Raw genomic sequence first — 25,957 nt, 5'->3', positions numbered from 1 at the left:
GCTGTACCTGTCCTGGGAGTATTTGATGGGGACAGTGTAGAGTGAGCTTTATTCTGTATCTAAACCCGGGCTGTACCTGTCGTGGGAGTGTTTGATGGGGACAGTGTAGTGGGAGCTATTCTCTGTATCTAACCCCGTGCTGTACCTGTCCTGGGAGTGTTTGATGGGGACAGTGTAGAGGGAGCTATACTCTGTATCTAACTCCGCGCTGTACCTTTTATTGGGAGTATTTCATGGGGACAGTGTTGCGGGAGCTTTACTCTGTATCTAACCCCGTGCTGTAACTGTCCTGGGAGTGTTTAATGGGGACAGTGTAGAGGGAGGTTTACTCTGTATCTAACCTCGTGCTGTACCTGTCCTGGGAGTATTTTCTGGGGACAGTGTGGAGGGAGCTTTACTCTGTATTAAATCCCGTGCTGTACCTTTTATTGGGAGTGTTTGATGGGGACAGTGTTGCGGGAGCTTTACTCTGCATTTCACCCCGTGCTCTACCTGTCCTGGGTGTGTTTGATGGGGACAGTGTCGAGGGAGCTTTACTCTGTATCTAACCTGTGCTGTACCTGTCCTGGGAGTGTTTGATGGGGACAGTGTTGCGGGAGCTTTACTCTGTATCTAACACCGCGCTGTACCTGTCCTGGGAGTGTTTGATGGGGACAGTGTAGAGGGAGCTTTACTCTGTAACTAACCCCGTGCTGTACCTGTCCTGGGAGTGTTTGATGGGGACAGTGTAGAGGGAGCTTTACTCTGTATCTAACCCCGTGCTGTACCTGTCGTGGGAGTGTTTGATGGGGACAGTGTAGAGGGAGCTACACTCTGTATCTAACCCCGTGCTGTACCTGTCCTGGGAGTGTTTGATGGGGACAGTGTAGAGGGAGCTATACTCTGTATCTAACCCCGCGCTGTACCTTTTATTGGGAGTAATTGATGGGGACAGTGTCGAGGGAGCTTTACTCTGTATCTAACCCCGTGCTGTACCTGTCGTGGGAGTGTTTGATGGGGACAGTGCAGAGGGAGCTTTACTCTGTATCTAACCCCGTGCTGTGCCTGTCCTGGGAGTGTTTGATGGGGACAGTGTAGAGGGAGCTTTACTCTGTATCTAACCCCGTGCTGTGCCTGTCCTGGGAGTGTTTGATGGGGACAGTGTAGAGGGAGCTTTACTCTGTATCTAACCCCGTGCTGTACCTGTCCTGGGAGTGTTTGATGGGGACAGTGTAGAGGGAGCTTTACTCTGTATCTAACCCCGTGCTGTACCTGTCCTGGGAGTGTTTGATGGGGACAGTGTAGAGGGAGCTTTACTCTGTATCTAACCCCGTGCTGTACCTGTCCTGGGAGTGTTTGATGGGGACAGTGTAGAGGGAGCTTTACTCTGTATCTAACCCCGCGCTGTACCTTTTATTGGGAGCAGTTGATGGGGACAGTGTTGCGGGAGCTTTACTCTGTATCTAACCCCGTGCTGTACCTGTCCTGGGAGTGTTTGATGGGGACAGTGTAGAGGGAGGTTTACTCTGTATCTAACCCCGTGCTGTACCTGTCCTGGGAGTATTTGATGGGGACAGTGTAGAGTGAGCTTTATTCTGTATCTAAACCCAGGCTGTACCTGTCGTGGGAGTGTTTGATGGGGACAGTGTAGAGGGAGCTATTCTCTGTATCTAACCCCGTGCTGTACCTGTCCTGGGAGTGTTTGATGGGGACAGTGTCGAGGGAGCTATACTCTGTATCTAACTCTGTGCTGTACCTTTTATTGGGAGTATTTGATGGGGACAGTGTTGCGGGAGCTTTACTCTGCATCTAACCCCGTGCTGTAACTGTCCTGGGAGTGTTTAATGGGGACAGTGTAGAGGGAGGTTTACTCTGTATCTAACCTCGTGCTGTACCTGTCCTGGGAGTATTTTCTGGGGACAGTGTGGAGGGAGCTTTACTCTGTATTAAATCCCGTGCTGTACCTTTTATTGGGAGTGTTTGATGGGGACAGTGTTGCGGGAGCTTTACTCTGCATTTCACCCCGTGCTCTACCTGTCCTGGGTGTGTTTGATGGGGACAGTGTCGAGGGAGCTTTACTCTGTATCTAACCTGTGCTGTACCTGTCCTGGGAGTGTTTGATGGGGACAGTGTAGAGGGAGCTATACTCTGTATCTAACCCCGTGCTCTACCTGTCCTGGGAGTGTTTGATGGGGACAGTGCAGAGGGAGTTTTACTCTGTATCTAACCCCGTGCTGTACCTGTCCTGGGAGTGTTTGATGGGGACTGTGTAGAGGGAGCTTTACTCTGTATCTAACCCCGTGCTGTACCTGTCCTGGGAGTGTTTGATGGGGACAGTGTAGAGGGAGCTTTACTCTGTATCTAACCCCGTGCTGTACCTGTCGTGGGAGTGTTTGATGGGGACAGTGTTGAGGGAGCTATACTCTGTATCTAACCCCGTGCTGTACCTGTCCTGGGAGTGTTTGATGGGGACAGTGTAGAGGGAGCTATCCTCTGTATCTAACCCCGCGCTGTATCTTTTATTGGGAGTAATTGATGGGGACAGTGTTGCGGGAGCTTTACTCTGTATCTAACCCCGTGCTGTACCTGTCCTGGGAGTGTTTGATGGGGACAGTGTAGAGGGAGGTTTACTCTGTATCTAACCCCGTGCTGTACCTGTCCTGGGAGTGTTTGATGGGGACAGTGTAGAGGGAGCTTTACTCTGTATCTAACCCCGTGCTGTATCTGTCCTGGGAGTGTTTGATGGGGACAGTGTAGAGGGAACTTTACTCTGTATCTGACCCCGTGCTGTACATGTTCTGGGAGTGTTTGATGGGGACAGTGTAGAGGGAGCTTTACTCTGTATCTAACCCCGTGCTGTACCTGCCCTGGGAGTGTTTGATGGGGACAGTGTAGAGGGAGCTTTACTCTGTATCTAACCCCGTGCTGTACCTGTCCTGGGAGTGTTTGATGGGGACAGTGTTGCGGGGGCTTTACTCTGTATCTAACCCCGTGCTGTACCTGTCCTGGGAGTGTTTGATGGGGACAGTGTAGAGGGAGCTTTACTCTGTATCTAACCCCGTGCTGTACCTGTCCTGGGAGTGTTTGATGGGGACAGTGTAGAGGGAGCTTTACTCTGTATCTAACCCCGTGCTGTACCTGTCGTGGGAGTGTTTGATGGGGACAGTGTAGAGGGAGCTATACTCTGTATCTAACCCCGTGCTGTACCTGTCCTGGCAGTGTTTGATGGGGACAGTGTAGAGGGAGCTATACTCTGTATCTAACCCCGTGCTGTACGTGTCCTGGGAGTATTTGATGGGGACAGTGTAGAGTGAGCTTTATTCTGTATCTAAACCCGGGCTGTACCTGTCGTGGGAGTGTTTGATGGGGACAGTGTAGAGGGAGCTATTCTCTGTATCTAACCCCGTGCTGTACCTGTCCTGGGAGTGTTTGATGGGGACAGTGTAGAGGGAGCTATACTCTGTATCTAACTCCGCGCTGTACCTTTTATTGGGAGTATTTGATGGGGACAGTGTTGCGGGAGCTTTACTCTGTATCTAACCCCGTGCTGTAACTGTCCTGGGAGTGTTTAATGGGGACAGTGTAGAGGGAGGTTTACTCTGTATCTAACCTCGTGCTGTACCTGTCCTGGGAGTATTTTCTGGGGACAGTGTGGTGGGAGCTTTACTCCGTATTAAATCCCGTGCTGTACCTTTTATTGGGAGTGTTTGATGGGGACAGTGTTGCGGGAGCTTTACTCTGCATTTCACCCCGTGCTCTACCTGTCCTGGGTGTGTTTGATGGGGACAGTGTCGAGGGAGCTTTACTCTGTATCTAACCTGTGCTGTACCTGTCCTGGGAGTGTTTGATGGGGACAGTGTAGCGGGAGCTTTACTCTGTATCTAACCCTGGACTGTACCTGTCCTGGGAGTGTTTGATGGGGACAGTGTAGAGGGAGCTTTACTCTGTATCTAACCCCGTGCTGTATCTGTCCTGGGAGTGTTTGATGGGGACAGTGCAGAGGGAACTTTACTCTGTATCTGACCCCGTGCTGTACATGTTCTGGGAGTGTTTGATGGGGACAGTGTAGAGGGAGCTTTACTCTGTATCTAACCCCGTGCTGTACCTGTCGTGGGAGTGTTTGATGGGGACAGTGTAGAGGGAGCTATACTCTGTATCTAACCCCGTGCTGTACCTGTCCTGGCAGTGTTTGATGGGGACAGTGTAGAGGGAGCTATACTCTGTATCTAACCCCGTGCTGTACCTGTCCTGGGAGTATTTGATGGGGACAGTATAGAGTAAGCTTTATTCTGTATCTAAACCCGGGCTGTACCTGTCGTGGGAGTGTTTGATGGGGACAGTGTAGAGGGAGCTATTCTCTGTATCTAACCCCCTGCTGTACCTGTCCTGGGAGTGTTTGATGGGGACAGTGTAGAGGGAGCTATACTCTGTATCTAACCCCGTGCTGTACCTGTCCTGGGAGTATTTGATGGGGACAGTGTAGAGTGAGCTTTATTCTGTATCTAAACCCGGGCTGTACCTGTCGTGGGAGTGTTTGATGGGGACAGTGTAGAGGGAGCTATTCTCTGTATCTAAACCCGGGCTGTACCTGTCGTGGGAGTGTTTGATGGGGACAGTGTAGAGGGATCTATTCTCTGTATCTAACCCCCTGCTGTACCTGTCCTGGGAGTGTTTGATGGGGACAGTGTAGAGGGAGCTATACTCTGTATCTAACCCCGTGCTGTACCTGTCCTGGGAGTATTTGATGGGGACAGTGTAGAGTGAGCTTTATTCTGTATCTAAACCCGGGCTGTACCTGTCGTGGGAGTGTTTGATGGGGACAGTGTAGAGGGAGCTATTCTCTGTATCTAACCCCGTGCTGTACCTGTCCTGGGAGTGTTTGATGGGGACAGTGTAGAGGGAGCTATACTCTGTATCTAACCTGTGCTGTACCTGTCCTGGGAGTGTTTGATGGGGACAGTGTTGCGGGAGCTTTACTCTGTATCTAACCCCGTGCTGTAACTGTCCTGGGAGTGTTTAATGGGGACAGTGTAGAGGGAGGTTTACTCTGTATCTAACCTCGTGCTGTACCTGTCCTGGGAGTATTTTCTGGGGACAGTGTGGAGGGAGCTTTACTCTGTATTAAATCCCGTGCTGTACATTTTATTGGGAGTGTTTGATGGGGACAGTGTTGCGGGAGCTTTACTCTGCATTTCACCCCGTGCTCTACCTGTCCTGGGTGTGTTTGATGGGGACAGTGTCGAGGGAGCTTTACTCTGTATCTAACCTGTGCTGTACCTGTCCTGGGAGTGTTTGATGGGGACAGTGTAGCGGGAGCTTTACTCTGTATCTAACCCCGTGCTGTACCTGTCCTGGGAGAGTTTGATGTGGACAGTGTAGAGGGAGCTTTACTCTGTATCTAACCCCGTGCTTTACCTGTCCTGGGAGTGTTTGATGGGGACAGTGTAGAGGGAGCTTTACTCTGTATCTAACCCCGTGCTGTACCTGTCCTGGGGGTGTTTGATGGGGACAGTGTAGAGGGAGCTTTACTCTGTATCTAACCCCGTGCTGTACCTGTCCTGGGAGTGTTTGATGTAGATAGTTAGCAGACAAATATTATTTTTCGACGTGCATTGCATTACATTTTTATATCACGTAATATAGACTACAGCAGGCGGTGTGGGAGGATGAGGTGCATGTTTGGGATTGTGAAAGGGCTGATTTACTCTTTTAGTTTATAATTAATCCTTTTTTCTGATTTTATTGCAGGTTGGATTCGGGAACAGGTGTGAAAAGTAGCAGAAATCCTGACAGCATTGCTGTGTCACAGGTACGACGCTGACCATGTGATTGGTCTGCCCTGGAGCCATCGCCACGGCACCTGCTCTTGTCCCATGAGCCGGTGCTGCCCAAACGGCGGCTCAGAGTAACGCACAGACTCAGTCAAGGAAACAGCTGGTGTCTGACCCGTGACCCTGCTGCGCCAAAAGTAACTGGGACAAGTTCTGTAGTTGGCCCTGTGATTGCAGATTAAATTTATAGTGAGAAGGGAGGGTTCTAACTGCCCCCAGTACGTCACTGTTAACAGTGAGGGTAAAATGGCGGAGAATAACCCTGGTAATGTTTGACCAGTGGATGGATCTGTTCAGACCTCGTGTTGGTTTCAATCTCCTGGTGTGAAATGCAGTGGGAGTCTCGGAATAAGATTCCCCTATTGAGAGCCTGACTTTGATAACAGAAAGTCCCGCACTGTCGAAGGACAGTCACCTAGCAATTTGGCAATGAAGAATTGTGGACAGCAGTAGAGGGAGCTCTATTGTGTCCTATCCTGTGCCTTGCCTGTCGTGGGAGTGTTTGATCGGGACAGTGTAGAGGGAGCTTTACTCTGTATCTAACCCCGTGCTGTACCTGTCCTGGGAGTGTTTGATGGGGACAGTGTAGAGGGAGCTATACTCTGTATCTAACCCCGTGCTGTACCTGTCCTGGGAGTGTTTGATGGGGACAGTGTAGAGGGAGCTATACTCTGTATCTAACCCCGCGCTGTACCTTTTATTGGGAGTATTTGATGGGAACAGTGTTGCGGGAGCTTTACTCTGTATCTAACCCCGTGCTGTACCTGTCCTGGGAGTGTTTGATGGGGACAGTGTAGAGGGAGCTTTACTCTGTATCTAACCCCGGGCTGTACCAGTCCTGGGAGTGTTTGATGTAGATAGTGAGCAGACAAATATTATTTTTCGACGTGCAGTGCATTACATTTTTATATCACGTAATATAGACTACAGCAGGCGGTGTGGGAGGATGAGGTGCATGTTTGGGATTGTGAAAGGGTTGATTTACTCTTTTAGTTTATAATTAATCCTTTTTTCTGATTTTATTGCAGGTTGGATTCGTGAACAGGTGTGAAAAGTAGCAGAAATCCTGACAGCATTGCTGTGTCACAGGTACGACGCTGACCATGTGATTGGTCTCCCCTGGAGCCATCGCCACGGCACCTGCTCTTGTCCCATGAGCCGGTGCTGCCCAAACGGCGGCTCAGAGTAACGCACAGGCTCAGTCAAGGAAACAGCTGGTGTCTGACCCGTGACCCTGCTGCGCCAAAAGTAACTGGGACAAGTTCTGTAGTTGGCCCTGTGATTGCAGAATAAACTTATAGTGAGAAGGGAGGGTTCTAACTGCCCCCAGTACGTCACTGTTAACAGTGAGGGTAAAATGGGTAAAATGTGAGGGTAGATGGGACTGTTTAGCACACTGGGTTAAATCGCTGGCTTTGAAAGCAAACCAAGCAGGCCAGCAGCACGGTTCGATTCCCGTAACATCCTACTCGTGACAATAAGCGATTTTCATATTTTTTCAAATGGCGGGAGAATGACCCTGATGTTTGACCAGTGGATGGATCTGTTGAAACCTCGTGTTGGTTTCAATCTCCTGGTGTAAAATGCAGTGGGAGTCTCGGAATAAGATTCCCCTATTGAGAGCCTGACTTTTATAACAGAAAGTCAGCCCCGCACTGTCGAAGGACAGTCTCGTAGCAATTTGGCAATGAAGAATTGTGGACAGGAGTAGAGGGAGCTCTATTGTGTCCTATCCTGTGCCTTGCCTGTCGTGGGAGTGTTTGATGGGGACAGTGTAGAGGGAGCTTTACTCTGTATCTAACCCCGTGCTGTACCTGTCCTGGGAGTGTTTGATGGGGACAGTGTAGAGGGAGGTTTTCTCTGTATCTATCCCCGTGCTGTACATGTCCTGGGAGTGTTTGATGGGGACAGTGTAGAGGGAGCTTTACTGTGTATCTAACCCCGTGCTGTACCTGTCCTGGGAGTGTTTGATGGGGACAGTGTAGAGGGAGGTTTTCTCTGTATCTATCCCCGTGCTGTACATGTCCTGGGAGTGTTTGATGGGGACAGTGTAGAGGGAGCTTTACTGTGTATCTAACCCCGCGCTGTACCTTTTATTGGGAGTAATTGATGGGGACAGTGTTGCGGGAGCTTTACTCTGTATCTAACCCCGTGCTGTACATGTCCTGGGAGTGTTTGATGGGGACAGTGTAGAGGGAGCTATACTCTGTATCTAACCCCGTGCTGTACCTGTCCTGGCAGTGTTTGATGGGGACAGTGTAGAGGGAGCTATACTCTGTATCTAACCCCGCGCTGTACCTTTTATTGGGAGTAATTGATGGGGACAATGTTGCGGGAGCTTTACTCTGTATCTAACCCCGTGCTGTACCTGTCCTGGGAGTGTTTGATGGGGACAGTGTAGAGGGAGGTTTACTCTGTATCTAACCCCGTGCTGTACCTGTCCTGGGAGTATTTGATGGGGACAGTGTAGAGTGAGCTTTATTCTGTATCTAAACCCGGGCTGTACCTGTCGTGGGAGTGTTTGATGGGGACAGTGTAGAGGGAGCTATTCTCTGTATCTAACCCCGTGCTGTACCTGTCCTGGGAGTGTTTGATGGGGACAGTGTAGAGGGAGCTATACTCTGTATCTAACTCCGCGCTGTACCTTTTATTGGGAGTATTTGATGGGGACAGTGTTGCGGGAGCTTTACTCTGTATCTAACCCCGTGCTGTAACTGTGCTGGGAGTGTTTAATGGGGACAGTGTTGAGGGAGGTTTACTCTGTATCTAACCTCGTGCTGTACCTGTCCTGGGAGTATTTTCTGGGGACAGTGTAGAGTGAGCTTTATTCTGTATCTAAACCCAGGCTGTACCTGTCGTGGGAGTGTTTGATGGGGACAGTGTAGAGGGAGCTATTCTCTGTATCTAACCCCGTGCTGTACCTGTCCTGGGAGTGTTTGATGGGGACAGTGTAGAGGGAGCTATACTCTGTATCTAACTCCGCGCTGTACCTTTTATTGGGAGTATTTGATGGGGACAGTGTTGCGGGAGCTTTACTCTGTATCTAACCCCGAGCAGTACCTGTCCTGGGAGAGTTTGATGGGGACAGTGTAGAGGGAGCTTTACTCTGTATCTAACCCCGTGCTGTAACTGTCCTGGGAGTGTTTAATGGGGACAGTGTAGAGGGAGGTTTACTCTGTATCTAACCTCGTGCTGTACCTGTGCTGGGAGTATTTTCTGGGGACAGTGTGGAGGGAGCTTTACTCTGTATTAAATCCCGTGCTGTACCTTTTATTGGGAGTGTTTGATGGGGACAGTGTTGCGGGAGCTTTACTCTGCATTTCACCCCGTGCTCTACCTGTCCTGGGAGTGTTTGATGGGGACAGTGTCGAGGGAGCTTTACTCTGTATCTAACCTGTGCTGTACCTGTCCTGGGAGTGTTTGATGGGGACAGTGTAGCGGGAGCTTTACTCTGTATCTAACCCCGGACTGTACCTGTCCTGGGAGTGTTTGATGTAGATAGTGAGCAGACAAATATTATTTTTCGACGTGCATTGCATTACATTTTTATATCACGTAATATAGACGACAGCAGGCGGTGTGGGAGGATGAGGTGCATGTTTGGGATTGTGAAAGGGCTGATTTACTCTTTTAGTTTATAATTAATCCTTTTTTCTGATTTTATTGCAGGTTGGATTCGTGAACAGGTGTGAAAAGTAGCAGAAATCCTGACTGCATTGCTGTGTCACAGGTACGACGCTGACCATGTGATTGGTCTCCCCTGGAGCCATCGCCACGGCACCTGCTCTTGTCCCATGAGCCGGTGCTGCCCAAACGGCGGCTCAGAGTAACGCACAGGCTCAGTCAAGGAAACAGCTGGTGTCTGACCCGTGACCCTGCTGCGCCAAAAGTAACTGGGACAAGTTCTGTAGTTGGCCCTGTGATTGCAGATTAAATTTATAGTGAGGAGGGAGGGTTCTAACTGCCCCCAGTACGTCACTGTTAACAGTGAGGGTAAAATGGCGGGAGAATAACCCTGGTAATGTTTGACCAGTGGATGGATCTGTTCAGACCTCGTGTTGGTTTCAATCTCCTGGTGTGAAATGCAGTGGGAGTCTCGGAATAAGATTCCCCTATTGAGAGCCTGACTTTGAGAACAGAAAGTCCCGCACTGTCGAAGGACAGTCACCAAGCAATTTGGCAATGAAGAATTGTGGACAGGAGTAGAGGGAGCTCTATTGTGTCCAACCCTGTGCCTTGCCTGTCGTGGGAGTGTTTGATGGGGACAGTGTAGAGGGAGCTTTACTCTGTATCTAACCCCGTGCTGTGTCTGTCCTGGGAGTGTTTGATGGGGACAGTGTAGAGGGAACTTTACTCTGTATCTAACCCCGTGCTGTACCTGTCCTGGGAGTGTTTGATGGGGACAGTGTAGAGGGAGCTTTACTCTGTATCTAACCCCGTGCTGTACCTGTCGTGGGAGTGTTTGATGGGGACAGTGTAGAGGGAGCTTTACTCTGTATCTAACCCCGTGCTGTGCCTGTCCTGGGAGTGTTTGATGGGGACAGTGTAGAGGGAGCTTTACTCTGTATCTAACCCCGTGCTGTGCCTGTCCTGGGAGTGTTTGATGGGGACAGTGTAGAGGGAGCTTTACTCTGTATCTAACCCCGTGCTGTACCTGTCCTGGGAGTGTTTGATGGGGACAGTGTAGAGGGAGCTTTACTCTGTATCTAACCCCGTGCTGTACCTGTCCTGGGAGTGTTTGATGGGGACAGTGTAGAGGGAGCTTTACTCTGTATCTAACCCCGTGCTGTACCTGTCCTGGGAGTGTTTGATGGGGACAGTGTAGAGGGAGCTTTACTCTGTATCTAACCCCGCGCTGTACCTTTTATTGGGAGTAATTGATGGGGACAGTGTTGCGGGAGCTATACTCTGTATCTAACCCCGTGCTGTACCTGTCCTGGGAGTGTTTGATGGGGACAGTGTAGAGGGAGCTATACTCTGTATCTAACTCTGTGCTGTACCTGTCCTGGGTGTGTTTGATGGGGACAGTGTCGAGGGAGCTTTACTCTGTATCTAACCTGTGCTGTACCTGTCCTGGGAGTGTTTGATGGGGACAGTGTAGAGGGAGCTATACTCTGTATCTAACCCCGTGCTCTACCTGTCCTGGGAGTGTTTGATGGGGACAGTGCAGAGGGAGTTTTACTCTGTATCTAACCCCGAGCAGTACCTGTCCTGGGAGAGTTTGATGGGGACAGTGTAGAGGGAGCTTTACTCTGTATCTAACCCCGTGCTGTACCTGTCCTGGGAGTGTTTGATGGGGACAGTGTAGAGGGAGCTTTACTCTGTATCTAACCCCGTGCTGTACCTGTCCTGGGAGTGTTTGATGGGGACAGTGTAGAGGGAGCTTTACTCTGTATCTAACCCCGTGCTGTACCTGTCGTGGGAGTGTTTGATGGGGACAGTGTAGAGGGAGCTATACTCTGTATCTAACCCCGTGCTGTACCTGTCCTGGGAGTGTTTGATGGGGACAGTGTAGAGGGAGCTATCCTCTGTATCTAACCCCGCGCTGTACCTTTTATTGGGAGTAATTGATGGGGACAGTGTTGCAGGAGCTTTACTCTGTATCTAACCCCGTGCTGTACCTGTCCTGGGAGTGTTTGATGGGGACAGTGTAGAGGGAGGTTTACTCTGTATCTAACCCCGTGCTGTACCTGTCCTGGGAGTGTTTGATGGGGACAGTGTAGAGGGAGCTTTACTCTGTATCTAACCCCGTGCTGTATCTGTCCTGGGAGTGTTTGATGGGGACAGTGTAGAGGGAGCTTACTCTGTATCTAACCCCGTGCTGTACCTGTCCTGGGAGTATTTGATGGGGACAGTGTAGAGTGAGCTTTATTCTGTATCTCAACCCGGGCTGTACCTGTCGTGGGAGTGTTTGATGGGGACAGTGTAGAGGGAGCTATTCTCTGTATCTAACCCCGTGCTGTACCTGTCCTGGGAGTGTTTGATGGGGACAGTGTAGAGGGAGCTATACTCTGTATCTAACTCCGCGCTGTACCTTTTATTGGGAGTATTTGATGGGGACAGTGTTGCGGGAGCTTTACTCTGTATCTAACCCCGTGCTGTAACTGTCCTGGGAGTGTTTAATGGGGACAGTGTAGAGGGAGGTTTACTCTGTATCTAACCTCGTGCTGTACCTGTCCTGGGAGTATTTTCTGGGGACAGTGTGGAGGGAGCTTTACTCTGTATTAAAACCCGTGCTGTACCTTTTATTGGGAGTGTTTGATGGGGACAGTGTTGCGGGAGCTTTACTCTGCATTTCACCCCGTGCTCTACCTGTCCTGGGTGTGTTTGATGGGGACAGTGTCGAGGGAGCTTTACTCTGTATCTAACCTGTGCTGTACCTGTCCTGGGAGTGTTTGATGGGGACAGTGCAGAGGGAGCTTTACTCTGTATCTAACCCCGTGCTGTACCTGTCCTGGGAGTGTTTGATGTAGATAGTGAGCAGACAAATATTATTTTTTGACGTGCATTGCATTACATTTTTATATCACGTAATATAGACTACAGCAGGCGGTGTGGGAGGATGAGGTTCATGTTTGGGATTGTGAAAGGGCTGATTTACTCTTTTAGTTTATAATTAATCCTTTTTTCTGATTTTATTGCAGATTGGATTCGTGAACAGGTGGGAAAAGCAGCAGAAATCCTGACTGCATTGCTGGGTCACAGGTACGACGCTGACCATGTGATTGGTCTCCCCTGGAGCCATCGCCACGGCACCTGCTCTTGTCCCATGAGCCGGTGCTGCCCAAACGGCGGCTCAGAGTAACGCACAGGCTCAGTCAAGGAAACAGCTGGTGTCTGACCCGTGACCCTGCTGCGCCAAAAGTAACTGGGACAAGTTCTGTAGTTGGCCCTGTGATTGCAGATTAAATTTATAGTGAGGAGGGAGGGTTCTAACTGCCCCCTGTGCGTCACTGTTAACAGTGAGGGTAAAATGGTGGGAGAATAACCCTGGTAATGTTTGACCAGTGGATGGATCTGTTCAGACCTCGTGTTGGTTTCAATCTCCTGGTGTGAAATGCAGTGGGAGTCTCGGAATAAGATTCCCCTATTGAGAGCCTGACTTTGAGAACAGAAAGTACCGCACTGTCGAAGGACAGTCACCAAGCAATTTGGCAATGAAGAATTGTGGACAGGAGTAGAGGGAGCTCTATTGTGTTCAACCCTGTGCCTTGCCTGTCGTGGGAGTGTTTGTTGGGGACAGTGTAGAGGGAGCTTTACTCTGTATCTAACCCCGTGCTGTACCTGTCGTGGGAGTGTTTGTTGGGGACAGTGTAGAGGGAGCTATACTCTGTATCTAACCCCGTGCTGTACCTGTCCTGGCAGTGTTTGATGGGGACAGTGTAGAGGGAGCTATACTCTGTATCTAACCCCGCGCTGTACCTTTTATTGGGAGTAATTGATGGGGACAGTGTTGCGGGAGCTTTACTCTGTATCTCACCCCGTGCTGTACCTGTCCTGGGAGTGTTTGATGGGGACAGTGTAGAGGGAGGTTTACTCTGTATCTAACCCCGTGCTGTACCTGTCCTGGGAGTATTTGATGGGGACAGTGTAGAGTGAGCTTTATTCTGTATCTCAACCCGGGCTGTACCTGTCGTGGGAGTGTTTGATGGGGACAGTGTAGAGGGAGCTATTCTCTGTATCTAACCCCGTGCTGTACCTGTCCTGGGAGTGTTTGATGGGGACAGTGTAGAGGGAGCTATACTCTGTATCTAACTCCGCGCTGTACCTTTTATTGGGAGTATTTGATGGGGACAGTGTTGCGGGAGCTTTACTCTGTATCTAACCCCGTGCTGTACCTGTCCTGGGAGTGTTTGATGGGGACAGTGTAGAGGGAGCTTTACTCTGTATCTAACCCCGTGCTGTACCTGTCGTGGGAGTGTTTGATGGGGACAGTGTAGAGGGAGCAATACTCTGTATCTAACCCCGTGCTGTACCTGTCCTGGCAGTGTTTGATGGGGACAGTGTAGAGGGAGCTATACTCTGTATCTAACCCAGTGCTGTACCTGTCCTGGGAGTGTTTGATGGGGACAGTGTAGAGGGAGCTTTACTCTGTATCTAACCCCGTGCTGTACCTGTCCTGGGAGTGTTTGATGGGGACAGTGTAGAGGGAGCTTTACTCTGTATCTAACCCCGTTCTGTACCTGCCCTGGGAGTGTTTGATGGGGACAGTGTAGAGGGAGCTTTACTCTGTATCTAACCCCGTGCTGTACCTGTCCTGGGAGTGTTTGATGGGGACAGTGTAGAGGGAGCTTTACTCTGTATCTAACCCCGCGCTGTACCTGTCCTGGGAGTGTTTGATGGGGACAGTGTAGAGGGAGCTTTACTCTGTATCTAACCCCGTGCTGTACCTGTCCTGGGAGTGTTTGATGTAGATAGTGAGCAGACCAATATTATTTTTCGACGTCCAGTGGATTACATTTTTATATCACGTAATATAGACTACAGCAGGCGGTGTGGGAGGATGAGGTGCATGTTTGGGATTGTGAAAGGGCTGATTTACTCTTTTAGTTTATAATTAATCCCTTTTTCTGATTTTATTGCAGGTTGGATTCGGGAACAGGTGTGAAAAGTAGCAGAAATCCTGACTGCATTGCTGTGTCACAGGTACGACGCTGACCATGTGATTGGTCTGCACTGGAGCCATCGCCACGGCACCTGCTCTTGTCCCATGAGCCGGTGCTGCCCAAACGGCGGCTCAGAGTAACGCACAGGCTCAGTCAAGGAAACAGCTGGTGTCTGACCCGTGACCCTGCTGCGCCAAAAGTAACTGGGACAAGTTCTGTAGTTGGCCCTGTGATTGCAGATTAAATTTATAGTGAGGAGGGAGGGTTCTAACTGCCCCCAGTACGTCACTGTTAACAGTGAGGGTAAAATGGCGGGAGAATAACCCTGATAATGTTTGACCAGTGGATGGATCTGTTCAGACCTCGTGTTGGGTTCAATCTCCTGGTGTGAAATGCAGTGCGAGTCTCGGAATAAGATTCCCCTATTGAGAGCCTGACTTTGATAACAGAAAGTCAGTCCCGCACTGTCGACGGACAGTCACCTAGCAATTTGGCAATGAAGAATTGTGGACAGGAGTGGAGGGAGCTCTATTGTGTCCTATCCTGTGCCTTGCCTGTCGTGGGAGTGTTTGATGGGGACAGTGTTGCGGGAGCTTTACTCTGTATCTAACACCGCGCTGTACCTGTCTTGGGAGTGTTTAATGGGGACAGTGTAGAGGGAGCTTTACTCTGTATCTAACCCCGTGCTGTACCTGTCCTGGGAGTGTTTGATGGGGACAGTGTTGCGGGAGCTTTACTCTGTATCTAACCCTGTGCTGTACCTGTCCTGGGAGTGTTTGATGGGGACAGTGTAGAGGGAGCTTTACTCTGTATCTAACACCGCGCAGTACCTGTCTTGGGAGTGTTTGATGGGGACAGTGTAGAGCGAGCTATACTCTGGAACTAACCCCGTGCTGTACCTGTCCTGGGAGTGTTTGATGGGGACAGTGTAGAGGGAGCTTTACTCTGTATCTAACACCGCGCAGTACCTGTCTTGGGAGTGTTTGATGGGGACAGTGTAGAGGGAGCTTTACTCTGTATCTAACCCCGTGCTGTACCTGTCCTGGGAGTGTTTGATGGGGACAGTGTAGAGGGAGCTTTACTCTGTATCTAACCTTGTGCTGTACCTGTCGTGGGAGTGTTTGATGGGGACATTGTAGAGGGAGCTTTACTCTGTATCTAACCCCGTGCTGTACCTGTCCTGGGAGTGTTTGATGGGGACAGTGTAGAAGGAGCTTTACCCTGTATCTAACCCCGTGCTGTACCTGTCCTGGGAGTGTTTGATGGGGACAGTGTAGAGGGAGCTTTACTCTGTATCTAACCCCGTGCTGTACCTGTCCTGGGAGTGTTTGATGGGGACAGTGTAGAGGGAGCTTTACTCTGTATCTAACCCCGTGCTGTACCTGTCCTGGGAGTGTTTGATGGGGACAGTGTAGAGGGAGCTTTACTCTGTATCTAACCCCGTGCTGTACCTGTCCTGGGAGTGTTTGATGGGGACAGTGTAGAGGAAGCTTTACTCTGTATCTAACCCCGTGCTGTACCTGTCCTGGGAGTGTTTGATGGGGACAGTGTAGAGGGAGCTTTACTCTGTATCTAACCCACGCTGTACCTGTCCTGGGAGTGTTTGATGTAGATAGTGAGCAGACAAATATTATTTTTCGACGGCCAGTGCATTACATTTTTATATCACGTAATATAGACTACAGCAGGCTGTGTGGGAGGATGAGGTGCATGTTTGCGATTGTGAAAGGGCTGATTTACTCTTTTAGTTTATAATTAATCCTTTTTTCTGATTTTATTGCAGGTTGGATTCGGGAACAGGTGTGAAAAGTAGCAGAAATCCTGACAGCATTGCTGTGTCACAGGTACGACGCTGACCATGTGATTGGTCTCCCCTGGAGCCATCGCCACGGCACCTGCTCTTGTCCCATGAGCCGGTGCTGCCCAAACGGCGGCTCAGAGTAACGCACAGGCTCAGTCAAGGAAACAGCTGGTGTCTGACCCGTGACCCTGCTGCGCCAAAAGTAACTGGGACAAGTTCTGTAGTTGGCCCTGTGATTGCAGATTAAACTTATAGTGAGGAGGGAGGGTTCTAACTGCCCCCAGTACGTCACTGTTAACAGTGAGGGTAAAATGGCGGGAGAATGACCCTGATAATGTTTGAACAGTGGATGGATCTGTTGAAACCGCGTGTTGGTTTCAATCTCCTGGTGTGAAATGCAGTGGGAGTCTCGGAATAAGATTCCCCTATTGAGAGCCTGACTTTGATAACAGAAAGTCCCGCACTGTCGAAGGACAGTCTCGTAGCAATTTGGCAATGAAGAATTGTGGACAGTAGAGGGAGCTCTATGGTGTCCTATCCTGTGTGCCTTGCCTGTCGTGGGAGTGTTTGATGGGGACAGTGTAGAGTGAGCTTTACTCTGTATCTAACCCCGCGCTGTACCTGTCCTGGGAGTGTTTGATGGGGACAGTGTAGAGGGAGCTTTACTCTGTATCTAACCCCGCGCTGTACCTGTCCTGGGAGTGTTTAATGGGGACAGTGTAGAGGGAGCTTGACTCTGTATCTAACCCCGCGCTGTACCTGTCCTGGGAGAGTTTTCTGGGGACAGTGTAGAGGGAGCTTTACTCTGTATCTAACCCCGTGCTGTACCTGTCCTGGGAGTGCTTGGTGGGGACAGTGTAGAGGGAGCTTTACTCTGTATCTCACCCCGTGCTGTACCTGTCCTGGGAGTGTTTGATTGGGACAGTGTAGAGGGAGCTTTACTCTGTATCTAACCCCGTACTGTACCTGTCCTGGGAGTGTTTGATGGGGACAGTATAGAGGGAGCTTGACTCTGTATCTAACCCCGTGCTGTACCTGTCCTGGGAGTGTTTGATGGGGACAGTGTAGAGGGAGCTTTACTCTGTATCTAACCCCGTGCTGTACCTGTCCTGGGAGTGTTAGATGGGGACAGTGTAGAGGGAGCTTTACTCTGTATCTAACCCCGTGCTGTACCTGTCCTGGGAGAGTTTGATGGGGACAGTGTAGAGGGAGCTTTACTCTGTATCTAACCCCGTGCTGTACCTGTCCTGGGAGTGTTTGATGGGGACAGTGTAGAGGGGGCTTTACTCTGTATCTAACCCCGTGCTGTACCTGTCCTGGGAGTGTTTGATGGGGACAGTGTAGAGGGAGCTTTACTCTGTATCTAACCCCGTGCTGTACCTGTCCTGGGAGTGTTAGATGGGGACAGTGTAGAGGGAGCTTTACTCTGTATCTAACCCCGTGCTGTACCTGTCCTGGGAGTGTTTGATGTAGATAGTGAGCAGACAAATATTATTTTTCGATGTCCAGTGCATTACATTTTTATATAACGTAAAATAGACTACAGCAGGCCGTGTCCTGTACAAAGTCCACATGGACAGTGACCCAGAGCTGGGATTGAACCTGGGACCTCAGCGCCGTGAAGCAACTGTGGCACCCTGCTGCATTGAGACGTCCTGTCATGGCCAGTACTGGCTTGTCAGGCCGAAGGGCCTGTTCCTCTGCTGTATTGCTCTTTGTTTATCTGGGGCCGGGATCGAACCCGGGTCCTCGGCAACGTGAGGCAGCAGTGCTCACCGCTGCACCCACCGTGAACCCGGATGGCCTGGAATTGTGATCGGTGCTGTTTTAATGCAAACCTTATTCTTGTCCCGCAGAAACCCTTTTCTGTTCGTTTGTGGAGTTGTTTCTGGAATTCTGGGAACGCCTGCCGCCGATGTCCAGCTCCCTGGATCAGTAGTGGAGTCTGTGCATTCCCTTGTCTTGTAATTAAAATGGAATTCAACAGATCTGTGTCTTGATTGCAAAGTTCCTCCCGAGCACATTGTTTCTCTCTATTCAGTTATTTCTCTCGGTTCCCCCCCTACACGTCGTTATAGCAGCTCCAGCTCGTATCTGTGACTGGCAACTCTCGTCGGCGCTTGTGAAATCAAGTCTGGCTGCGTCGTGCCCTTGCGGGAAGGAAATGTGGCAACATGTGACCCACCGCAATGTGGTTGACACTTGACCGGTCCCCAATGGCTGAGTGAGACACTGATGAGGGCACGAGGTGACCCCTGTTCTTGAACAGCGGCGCCGACAGACCTGTCAAATCAACACAAGATCTCCCAGTATGACCGGGAAAACCTCTGCAGAAACCTGTAACATTCCAACAGTATTTCCAAGTTGGGGGATTTGCCTGTGGTGGTGAAGAGCTCCCTTTGCCCGTGAGAGGCAGTGGGATTGATGGCCGCATTCTCTGCATTTATTGGAGGAGGGAGGAAGGAATAATTTTGACTGAATTTTTCAGAGGGAACCAGGTGTGTAGATAAGCCAAATGCATTTGATGTCGTCACTTTGACGTCAGCGAGGCTTTTCACCAGGTTCCACATGGAAGACTAATAGCCACGGAAATTAGGCAAATTGGCTGATCAATGGCCACTGCAGTTCAATCTGGATAAGTCAGGTGATGCACTTGGGCAGGACAGACAAGGCGAGGGAATACAGGATAAACGGCAGGATCCTGGGAAGCACCGAGGATCAGAGGGATCTTGCTGTGCATGTACACCTGTCCCTTAAGCTAGCAGAGCAGGCGGACACTGGGCAAGAAGGCCTGTGGTCTACTTGCCTTTATTAGCCGAGGCAGAATTTAAGAGCAGGGAGGTGATGCTGGAACTGTATAAAACGCTGGTTAGGCCACAGCGAGAGTATTGTGGGCAGTTCTGGAATCCACGTTATAGGAGGGATGTGATAGCCACTGGGAAGGGAGCAGAGGAGATTTACCAGGATGTTGCCTGGGCCGGAGAGTGTTCGCTGTGAAGAGAGATTGGATAGACTGGGGCTGGTTTCCTTGGAGCAGAGGGGGGGGGCGAGATTGAGATGGAGGGGCACAGAGAGAGTAGACAGGAAGAAACTTTTCCCCTTAGTGGAGGGGTCAGGGGCCAGAGATTTCGAAGGGATGTGAGGAAGAACTTCACGGGGGGGGGGGGGGGGGGGGGGGGGGGGGTGGGAGAGTCTGTAACTCGCTGCCTGAAAGGGGGGGGGAGGCAGAGACCCACAGAACATTTCAGAAGGATTTAGATGTTCACTTGTGATCCCAGGGCAGGCATGGCTATGGGACAAGTGCTGGGAAACTGGATTAGTTGGTTCTTTTTGACTGGGGCAGGTTTGATGGGCTGAAGGGCGTTTGCCGTAGATCTCTGAACAGGGTCAGTGGGAGGGATGGGTCCAGAACCAGGGATCAATCGAAGGATATGGTGTGGACCAAATTGAACTGCGGTGAAGAGATTTCTCCATCCAGCGAAAGCAGTCAGCTTGTGGAGTTGTGGCTGGGGCCAATGTATGTTGTCAAGAAGCAGTTTGACATCGTACTTGGGGCAAAAAGGATTGTGGGGGGTGGTAAAGAGGCAAGAACAGGTTACTGAGGTGGATGATCGGCCATCATAATGAATGGCGGCGCAGCTTCGAAGGGCCAAATGGCCTTTTTCTGTTTCTAACCAATCTGATACGGTTATCAGTGTTGTAAATTCATCAACCCTGAAATTCCTCTTCCCCCTCACCTCCAGTAGTGACACTGACCCTCTGGTATTTTTTATTAAACGATGTGCTGTGAAGCTCCCTGTGATGTGTTGGCCACAGTTTCCAAACGCGGGACTAACTCGGAGCTGCTTCAACCACCGGGCAGAAGGTGAAGTTCTACCCTCTCGAATCGAACCTGGACTCGTTGCCTACTCCCATGCTGCCGGACCGGCTGAGATTTTCCAGCGCTTTAGGATGTTGAGGAAGTGTGCAAGTCTGTCAATATGTGCTCCCCAAAAATGTTTAAAGAATTTAATAAATGTAATCGATCCTTATTTTTTTCAAAGAGTCCGCCTGATAAACGGGCTGTAACCTGATGGAACTATCTCCCCAAGCGCTGTGCAGAGTAAACCCCGTAGAGCCCTGCTGTGCAGGAAGAGGCCATTCTGCCCATTGAGTCTGCACTGACCCTCTGACAGCCCAGCACTATGTCCTATGCCTTTGCCCCCATGGATTGGCTGTGTTTTGAACACATCCTGGCCATGAAGTGCTGGGGTTGGAATCGAACCTGGGACCTGGTTCTGGGAGGCAGGATGTGTGCTGACAACTTGGGATAGGGAGTATAATTTATCCAGCATTCAGTGATCAAGGAGCTCCCCCCCCCCCCCCCCCCCCCCCCCTTCATGATTAAAAGTAAGTTTGAATTATAATTAGGGTGACGTGGTAGTTATCACGGCGCCGAGGACCGGGTTCACTGGCGTTGCGCAGTGGCAGTATCGTCGCCGATGAGGTTGAACCGAGGCGCGATTATTGCTTATTGAAAACCGTTCCCCGTGTCTGCCTTTCTGCCGGGATGCTCTGGTTTCCTCCCACGATGTGCAGGTTAAGTGGATTGGTCACTAAATTGGGCCTTGGTGGGGTGATCTTTCAGAGGGCTGGTGCAGACTCGATGGGCCACATGGCCTCCTGCACTGGAGGGATTCTATAAATGAGGGGGGGGAGAAAAAAGAAATACGCTCAGAGCTTCCCTTCGAAAGCCTTGTTCTAGATTCACGGTAGCATTGTGGATAGCACAATTGCTTCACAGCTCCAGGGTCCCAGGTTCGATTCCGGCTTGGGTCACTGTCTGTGCGGAGTCTGCACATCCTCCCCGTGTGTGCGTGGGTTTCCTCCGGTTTCCTCCCACAGTCACAAAGATGTGTCTGGTTAGGTGGATTGGCCATGATAAATTGCCCTTTGGGCTGGGTTATGGGGATAGGGTGGAGGTGTTGACCTTGGGTAGGGTGCTCTTTCCAAGAGCCGGTGCAGACTCGATGGGCCGAATGGCCTCCTGCACTAAATTCTAATTCTATTCTGCAGTGTCCACCGTGGAGCTGGTGGCTGCAGCAGTCCCACACCTTTCCCCGCCCCTGATGGGGGCAAGTGGTGGCACTTGAGGGGGAAGCAGCAGAACCCTCTGCAGGGAGCTTGGTCTGAGTAACACCGAGACTGGACTAGCAGCAGAGTTTTCAGTGAAATGGTGCAGTTGTGTTGGGTCAGAAACTGCTGCCAACTTCAGGCAACAAATCCAAACTTTTTGAGAACTTCAGGGCAGGTCTTGTATTGGACTCCAGCGGGGGGAGGGGGGGGGAGGGAGGTTGCCCTGGGAACTATCATCTCGATGAGTATTTGATACATGACCCCCCCTCCCCTTACTGGGGGTTGGTTTAGCCATTCTGTAACCTCCCTGTTTTTTTTTGGGGGGGGGGGGCCCTGTCCCTTTAAAGTTGCCATTGTGGCTCCAGCTGATGATGGAAGGACGTCACAAGAGATGTAACTCCTCCCATTGTATGACGTGTAAAGGGGGTGCGGCCTGTGTTGGCCCCGCCCCCTCCCTGTGGAGGGCGGGGCCTGCAGCCCTGGCAGCAGCCAAGGGAATGTGTTGAGATGACAAGCCCATGGGAAGCCTTCCAGACCTTGGGGAAGGACCTGAGCCTCCATCCCTGAAACTGTACAGAGTGGACAGAATTCCCCCCCCCCTCCCCAACCCCAACCCCACCCTCAGACTATGGACCCCGGCAAACCTGTTAAAGGCATTTTGAAGAATAGCAGCAGCACCAACCTTGCCAAAAGCAAGAGGTCGTCCGAAGAAGACAGGTGAGTTGGCACAGCGTGCCATCCTTGCCCGCTCCCCTATCTCCATTGCACCCACACTGAGCCACTGCCAAGGTTGATGCCCCAGCAAGTGGTCTCCTACCCAATGCCCACCTTTATACTCACACAGTTGGGGTATAAGGAGGCAGAGGTACACGGCTGGGGTATAAGGAGGCAGAGGTACACGGCTGGGGTATAAGGAGACAGCGGTACACGGTTGGGGTATAAGGAGACAGCGGTACACGGCTGGGGTATAAGGAGACAGCGGTACACGGCTGGGGTATAAGAGGGCAGAGGTACACGGCTGGGGTATAAGGAGACAGCGGTACACGGCTGGGGTATAAGGAGGCAGAGGTACACGGCTGGGGTATAAGGAGGCAGAGGTACACGGCTGGGGTATAAGGAGACAGCGGTACACGGCTGGGGTATAAGGGGGCAGAGGTACACGGCTGGGGTATAAGGAGACAGCGGTACACGGCTGGGGTATAAGGAGGCAGAGGTACACGGCTGGGGTATAAGAAGACAGCGGTACACGGCTGGGGTATAAGGAGACAGCGGTACACGGCTGGGGTATAAGAGGGCAGAGGTACACGGCTGGGGTATAAGGAGACAGCGGTACACGGCTGGGGTATAAGGAGGCAGAGGTACACGGCTGGGGTATAAGGGGGCAGAGGTACACGGCTGGGGTATAAGGGGGCAGAGGTACACGGCTGGAGTATAAGGGGGCAGAGGTACACGGCTGGGGTATAAGGAGACAGCGGTACACGGCTGGGGTATAAGGAGACAGCGGTACACGGCTGGGGTATAAGGGGGCAGAGGTACACGGCTGGGGTATAAGGAGACAGCGGTACACGGCGGGGGTATAAGGAGGCAGAGGTACACGGCTGGGGTATAAGGGGGCAGAGGTACACGGCTGGGGTATAGGGGCAGAGGTACACAGCTGGAGTATAAGGGGGCAGAGGTACACGGCTGGGGTATAAGGAGGCAGAGGTACACGGCTGGGGTATAAGGGGGCAGAGGTACACGGCTGGGGTATAAGGAGGCAGAGGTACACGGCTGGGGTATAAGGGGGCAGAGGTACACAGCTGGAGTATAAGGGGGCAGAGGTACACGGCTGGGGTATAAGGAGGCAGAGCGGTACGGTGAAAAGTAGCGTTCCGCGTACAATGTAGGTAGATGGTTCCATGCACGAAAGACATAAGACGTGGTTGGCACTGCTGCCTCACAGCGCCAGGGACCCGGGTTCGATTCCAGCCTCGTGTGACTGGAGTTTGCACGTTCTGCTCCGGGTGCTCCGGTTTCCTCCCACAGTCCAGGTATGTGCAGGTTAGTTGGATTGGCCGTGGTAAATTTGCCCCTTCGTGCCCAGTGTGTGTAGGTTAGGTGGGGCTGGCAGGAATAAGACGGGGGAGTGGGCCTAGGTATGGTGCCTTTTCAGAGGGTCGGTGCAAAGCCGATGGGCTGAATGGACTCCTTCTGCACTGTAGGGATTCTATGGTTATGATGGATTTTTAAAAATAAATTTAAGAGTACCCAATTTTTCCCAATAAAGGGCCAATTTAGCGTGGCCACTCCACCTCGCCTGCACATCTTGGGTTGTGGGGTCGAGAGCCACGCAGACACAGGGGGAATGTGCAAACTCCACACGGGCAGTGACCCGGAGCCGGGATCAAACCCGGATTCTCGTCGTCTTAAGGCAGCAGTGCTAACCACTGCATCACCCCCCCAAGACATACGATAAATACACAATGTAAATGCACAGACGTCGGGTGAAGCATACGGAGTGTAGTACTACTCAGTAGAGAAGATGTGTAGAGAGATCAGTTCAGTCTATAAGGGGGTTGTTTAGGAGTCTGGTGACAGTGGGGGAAGAAGCTGTTTTTGAGTCTGTCCGTGCGTGTTCTCAGACTTCTGTATCTCCTGCCCGATGGAAGAAGTTGGAAGAGTGAGTAAGCCGGGTGGGAGGGGTCTTTGATTATGCTGCCCGCTTTCCCCAGGCAGCGGGAGGTGTAGATGGAATCAATGGATGGGAGGCAGGTTCGTGTGATGGACTGGGCGGTGTTCACGACTCTCTGAAGTTCCTTGCGGTCCTGGGCCGAGCAGTTGCCATACCAGGCTGTGATGCAGCCAGATAGGATGCTCTCTATGGTGCATCTTTAAACATTATGCTACAGCTTTACGAACACCCTGGTCAGACCCCACTTGGAGTCACAAAGATGCGCAGGTTAGGTGGATTGGCCGTGTTAAATTGCCCCTCAGTGTCCAAGGGTTTAGGTGGTGTTACGGGTGTAGGGTGGAAGAGTGGGCCAGGGTAGGGTGCTCTGTCAGATGGTGGGGTGTAGACTCGATGGGCCGAATGGTCTTCTGCACTGTTGGATTCTATGATGACTGGGCAGATTTTCTTATATTTTAAAGTACCCAATTAGTTTTTTTCCAATTTAACGTGGCCAATCCAACCATCCTGCACATCTTTGGGTTGTGGGGGCGAAACCCACGCAGACACGGGGAGAATGTGCAAACTCCACACGGACAGTGACCCAGAGCCGGGATCGAACCTGGGAACTCGGCACCGTGAGACAGCAGTGCTAACCACTGCGCCACCATGCTGACCTGACGGAGCAGATCTGGGCACTAGGCTTTAGGAAGGATATTTTCGCCTTGGAGGGAGCACAATCTAGGTTTACAAGAATGATGCCTGGACAACAGGTTAAGTTCCGACGGAGATGACACAAATTAGGCCTGATTTCACCAGAATTGAGAGGTGATCTGATCGAACTATTCAAGTTTTGACAGAGTAAAGCTCCCTCTACACTGTCCCCATCAAACACTCCCAGGACAGGTACAGCACGGGGTTAGATACAGAGTAAAGCTCCCTCTACACTGTCCCCATCAAACACTCCCAGGACAGGTACAGCACGGGGTTAGATACAGAGTAAAGCTCCCTCTACACTGTCCCCATCAAACACTCCCAGGACAGGGACAGCACGGGGTTAGATACAGAGTAAAGCTCCCTCTACACTGTCCCCATCAAACACTCCCAGGACAGGTACAGCACGGGGTTAGATACAGAGTAAAGCTCCCTCTACACTGTCCCCATCAAACACTCCCAGGACAGGTACAGCACGGGGTTAGATACAGAGTAAAGCTCCCTCTACACTGTCCCCATCAAACACTCCCAGGACAGGTACAGCACGGGGTTAGATACAGAGTAAAGCTTCCTCTACACTGTCCCCATCAAACACTCCCAGGACAGGTACAGCGCGGGGTTAGATACAGAGTAAAGCTTCCTCTACACTGTCCCCATCAAACACTCCCAGGACAGGTACAGCACGGGGTTAGATACAGAGTAAAGCTCCCTCTACACTGTCCCCATCAAACACTCCCAGGACAGGTACAGCACGGGGTTAGATACAGAGTAAAGCTCCCTCTACACTGTCCCCATCAAACACTCCCAGGACAGGTACAGCACGGGGTTAGATACAGAGTAAAGCTCCCTCTACACTGTCCCCATCAAACACTCCCAGGACAGGTACAGCACGGGGTTAGATACAGAGTAAAGCTCCCTCTACACTGTCCCCATCAAACACTCCCAGGACAGGTACAGCACGGGGTTAGATACAGAGTAAAGCTCCGTCTACACTGTCCCCATCAAGCACTCCCAGGACAGGTACAGCACGGGGTTAGATACAGAGTAAAGCTCCCTCTACACTGTCCCCATCAAACACTCCCAGGACAGGTACAGCACAGGGTTAGATACAGAGTAAAGCTCCCTCTACACTGTCCCCATCAAACACTCCCAGGACAGGTACAGCACGGGGTTAGATACAGAGTAAAGCTTCCTCTACACTGTCCCCATCAAACACTCCCAGGACAGGTACAGCACGGGGTTAGATACAGAGTAAAGCTCCCTC

At 51.2% G+C, this 25,957-nt stretch overlaps 1 long non-coding RNA gene and 1 pseudogene across 19 annotated transcripts in view; both read left to right on the top strand.

Moving 5' to 3' along the window:
- LOC119958358 overlaps window positions 1-18,205 on the top strand; it is a 48,342-nt gene extending 30,137 nt beyond the window's left edge. For 6 of the 19 annotated variants that reach the window (XR_005459011.1, XR_005459009.1, XR_005459006.1 and 3 more), the window contains 6 exons: window positions 5,728-5,788; window positions 6,839-6,899; window positions 9,480-9,540; window positions 14,396-14,456; window positions 16,200-16,260; window positions 18,074-18,205. This is a non-coding gene — a long non-coding RNA (uncharacterized LOC119958358). Of the gene's footprint in view, window positions 1-5,727; window positions 5,789-6,838; window positions 6,900-9,479; window positions 9,541-12,454; window positions 12,516-14,395; window positions 14,457-16,199; window positions 16,261-18,073 lie in introns of all 19 variants that reach the window. The other 13 variants (XR_005459016.1, XR_005459000.1, XR_005458999.1 and 10 more) reach the window with 12 other exon arrangements.
- Window positions 18,206-20,669: 2,464 nt separating this feature from the next.
- Window positions 20,670-20,790, top strand: LOC119958494 (annotated as a pseudogene).
- Window positions 20,791-25,957: the final 5,167 nt, after the last annotated feature.

The sequence above is a fragment of the Scyliorhinus canicula genome, chromosome 29 (assembly GCF_902713615.1).
Source record: "Scyliorhinus canicula chromosome 29, sScyCan1.1, whole genome shotgun sequence".
Lineage (NCBI taxonomy): Eukaryota > Metazoa > Chordata > Chondrichthyes > Carcharhiniformes > Scyliorhinidae > Scyliorhinus > Scyliorhinus canicula.
This window is presented reverse-complemented; position numbering and strand designations above follow the sequence as displayed.